We start from the raw sequence: 4,785 nt of genomic DNA on the forward strand, positions 1-4,785 counted from the left end.
TAACGCAACAAAGTTATATGGAAAAACTATGGTGTTAACCTAGCAGTGCAAGCACGAAAAAGGTGGATCAACCGTGCACCGTACAGACATAAAAAGGAAATGTGTCCTTGTCTCTGAAGAAGACGAAGTATAGCCGCCATGGCCATGATCTTCAGTCAAGAATGGAGTGTATTCAGCGCAGTGCATCTTCTCCCATGGACCGATCCTCCGTCCCGGATTCGAAGTACCCAGGAGGTGCACGTAGCCCTTGTCAACGCTCTCGTTTATACGGCTATCTCGGGGTTCGCATTATCGGGCATCTGCCTAGTGTGTGCATCTGAGGATTTGCCAGCCTTCGCATTGCGCTACTTCACATAACATAGGGATGGACCGTTTGAATTGTTAATGAAAGTGACGGTCAAGTGCGAAAGCAATGTCCCGCTTCTCTGGAATCAACTGTGGTGCAACTACGAATAACTTTCGTCTTAACAGCTTTGTATTTAAATAGCAGTCAACATCGCTTGTGGAGGTGTGAGTCATTTTTGAGTTATCCACATTATTTTATGCCTATTTTCTTCCTCATGAAGCATTCAAATTGTATTTTGAGGTCGGTCGTCGTCGATTTGCTGCTCAATTAATGCATGAATGGAGCAAATAGAAAATTAAATAGTAGATATAGCACACTATACCCCAGCTGGGTACGTACACCTAACACACCCTTAGACAGGAGACCGCGAGAACCTCTGAAATAGCTTTGCATGTCAGCGGGAGCACACTGAGTCAAGATGAGTGCTATTTTTCTTCCCTTCATCTCTCAGAATCATTACATAATAGAACGTGAAGAAAAAAAAATGTGCAAGTTTCCGGCGATGCAGAATCAAAAATAACAAAGACGGTTAAGAGCACCAACTGTTTACTATGTACACATTAAAAACAAGACTTTCGTGCAGTAGGCTGCACTTCTTCATGTTTGAGGACGTGTTACAAGTGGCGAAGGATATATAAAAAGTAAGTCACGTGGTACAAGAGAAAAGGGTGAGGGTGAAGAGAAATACAAACAAATGCAATACAAATGTAAACAAAAGCAAAACGCAATTAATAGGAGGTGGCTGGACAAGGTCAGACAGACGTACAGACGGGTCGGAGGTGTGTCATTACATAATTATGTAATAATTACATAATGTAGCACCCTCGCATTGGAGGCAATGGCAAGATGACGCCAAGGACACAATATGATGGATCGTGTTCTCTCTGTAGGTTTTCCCTCTGGCAGATTCGCGAATTTTAGTACACCAGAAGAATTCTACGAAAACGATACAATAAAGTAAGTCATCAAGTCCAAGCTTAGCAATGTGATGTCACTCGCTCCAAAGAAAGAGGACGATTGGCTTATCGTGTTTTTTTATCGTGTTACGTTATCGTGAAGCTTCTACGTTTTCCTAAAACTCGCTATTAAGAAAGATGTTTGCGCAATTCTTAACGTATGTCGCCCCAAAACATTCCCCTTACAGAGCCCAAAATCCTAGCAAGCATACAATTCAACATCAACGCCGTACCTTTGCCTGAAGACTAACGGGTTCGTAAATAGAAGCAACAGCCGCCGTGGCTACATATTCTGCAGTTAAAGGGACCGAAAAGTGAAAAATAACCCCCATATTTTTGCCCACTGTCGTGCACAACATCGTTGTTTGATAAGACACAGAAAGCATTACTTCTCAATTCCGCATATTTTTTACGTATAAATATTTTGAAGATTGCCGGAACATGGACGGTGCTGCCAGCGAACGGCGAAAAAGAGCAACTTGGGTTTCAGGTCCAGGGCTCCCTGGGATTGGTCAACCCTTACCACGTGAGAGTTCATTTTGTAGAGAACAAAGCTGACGCACAATATCTTACAGCTAAACACCATTTTAAAAATGAGGCCACTTCCATAGCTTTTACGTTAATAAAGCATTCAGCTACTTCGCCGCTACGAGCTACGATCCGCCGCGCCATCTGCAAGGCCGTCTGTGTTATCTCGTTTATTGTTTACGTCGTGGGTGGTCGTGTTGGTCGAGCGAAGAGAGGTGGATGACATGTTCGTGGTTGTTGTGTGAATTATTCGAGAGGCCTAAACATCCCTGGTGTAGTTTTGGTGTTCGGGGATGCAAAAATCATGTTCGTTCACCATCGGCGGCGGGCATTTTCTACCACAAGATTCAAGAGGAGAGTGCGCGAAAACGAATGTGGTTCGAAACAGTCGGCTATTAGATGTAGCAGTCGTGTCGTGTCTGCTGAGCTCATTTTGCTGCCGATGACTAAGAAGATGCCGTAGAAGGCGAATTGCGAAGACGTCCGAAGGAAACTGCCGTTCAGTAACCAGTGATTTTGCTTCACCGAGGTGACGAGTTCAACACAACGTCTTAGGTATGTACAGGCGTCACACATGTATAAATTATAATATAGCGACGACGTATTCCATTTAACTTATGTTATCCTACTTGTCCCGTACTCAACATTGTCAACATCAACAAATTTAATTTTAGGGGCCTTCCAGTGTTGAAGTGGCGTAAAACTGTTTCGTGTGTGTGTGTGATCCAGGCACTGACATGACAGAAATAGCTGAAAACAGGTATGCAAAGTCCACAGATGGAAGCACTAGATTTGTTACGTGTTCCAGACTTTGTGACATTTTTTTTAGTCTTTGGACAGGTGCAGAACATTCGTATGACGTCAACAAGGGGAGAAGAAACTGGTGAGAACTACTAGCTTGTTTGAAGGGTACAAGAATACTTCCTGTTGAGATGTAGTTGTGACTTTATGACTAAGGAACGCTAATTAATTTTCTAGAGATGCATCCTCTACACTTGAATGCCCAGTGAAACAGCAAACGTCCGTTGTCTTTGAAGTCCCACTACTGGAATTGTTCAATGTGTGTCAGAGCTGCAGTGAGCCATGCAAGGTTACCACATCATATTGGTCCTAAATTTGCAGAGTTCCCCTATCTCGGACGCAACTGTCATTTCTCTTTATTGCTCTTCCGATCCTACCTTCTCAGAGATTAATGTGGTTCACCATACACTGCATGGGTACTGCCTTTCTCTATACTCATGCTTTCGGTTTCTTGTTCTGTTGAATAAATCTTCACTTGAGTTTGAGAGCCATCACGCTGTCTACTGTGTTTGCCCGTCATCTATATTGAGTGCTGTAACGGTATAGCACATCGACATGCCAACAGCCTACCAAACAACCTTGCTTAGTCCTACTTTTGGATGGAAACTACACGATGTGGTAACATCTACATATATAAAGTTTTAATCGACGGAGATTTGCTGTTTTTGTACAACCATCATTGTACATTTCTTTTGTCTCACTTAGCATGCCTGAAGAAATGTTCTGATCTTCATCAAGATGACAGGTCATTGTTCGATCTGCAGCATTATTGTTCCTGTAATCTTTTCACCAACAGAGAATACAAAAGTGAACAAATGGTAAAATATAACTAGCTTGTTAAATTCAAAAGGGAAAGACGAAACTGTTTATACGTCTCTTGTTTATTTTGTTGCAGGTTTTACAACTCTATCAAGTACGTCAAAACATCAGAGGGCAGGAAGTCCTACTCTGTTTCCTAAATCCCTGGACAATAAAAAAGAAAGATATAGTTTGAGTTGTGACAATATGTTGCTTCTGCTCTTATATTATATTTCAATTAAATGTTACGATGCATTTGTAGTGTACACTGAAGCCAGTTTCAATTTGCCGGGCTGTCAAAAGTACTTTACAAAAGTACACCTCAATTACAGTAACAGAGAACTTATGCAATAAATTATTTAGCCATTTTGGAGTACTATGCACACCAATGGTGCATGGTTAACTTTGAAACCAGATCAAGGGTTAATAATACTTGAAGTCAGCCCTCAAGTCCTCCTTTACAAATGTCAGTTGGTGACGTGATAAAGAATCAGTTACAAGTACTACTCCATTTAGCAAAACAGAGTTAATTAAGTGTTAGATCCCAATCTTGGTTCAATTATTAGTTGACATTTGGAAACGTGGTCACTAAGTATACTAAAAGGTTATGAACACAGTTCAAGTGAATGACACTGATGAAAATTATCTTACTTACTCCTCACATGAGACTCAATTGAGACATGAGTATAACCTACAAATACATCTATGCCCACAGGTTACTTAACCCTCCAGGAACAAACTAGTAATTATAATATGCTGTTCCTGAAGAAATAAGGGTTTTCCGTTCAAGTAGCGCGTAAAGACCACACGGCGCTGCCGTGTATGTTGCCATGCTTTTCGGTTTCTCGGATGTGTGTAAAAGACACCTGCAGTACTTCGCTGTCAAGGCACAGTATTTCGAAATATTCGTTAGGTCTGATGCAATCGTCTGTCTGCTTTTCACACGCATTCTCTACCCCGCGGCAGCAAAAACCGTAGTATCGATCCGTAGTATCCGTCGGTTTGCATTTCACACATGAACACCTGCACGACGAAAAAGCAGCGCTTGTTCCGGCTTATACAAGTGCTTCTCTCTGATACATGGAAATTTCACCAAGCAGTTCATGTTCACGGCACGGTGAGCTACTGCTGAGTACGAATGTGACTCCGATTAATCTCTGGACGAGGAATCTTCTGCTGCGAAGAACACACTTTCCAGCACGCTAACGCACGAACAACAGTTCTGTGTGAGCGACAGTTCTCGAATGCGGAATTCCAGCGCACTCATGTCCAAGAGGCTCGACATTCTCGACGTCGAATGTGGTCACAAATGCCCACTGCCATTTTCGTTTTCGCCGGATAAGCGCCCGGAAGTGC

The 4,785-nt window shown here is 42.4% G+C and overlaps 1 long non-coding RNA gene across 1 annotated transcript; it reads left to right on the forward strand.

The window, feature by feature from the left end:
* The first annotated feature begins 1,923 nt into the window (after window positions 1-1,923).
* On the forward strand, window positions 1,924-3,613 carry LOC135397791 (uncharacterized). The gene is made up of 3 exons (XR_010423757.1): window positions 1,924-2,590; window positions 2,660-3,449; window positions 3,527-3,613. It is a non-coding gene; the product is annotated as an uncharacterized LOC135397791 (long non-coding RNA).
* The last annotated feature ends 1,172 nt before the right edge of the window (window positions 3,614-4,785 follow it).

The sequence above is a fragment of the Ornithodoros turicata genome, chromosome 6 (assembly GCF_037126465.1).
Source record: "Ornithodoros turicata isolate Travis chromosome 6, ASM3712646v1, whole genome shotgun sequence".
Lineage (NCBI taxonomy): Eukaryota > Metazoa > Arthropoda > Arachnida > Ixodida > Argasidae > Ornithodoros > Ornithodoros turicata.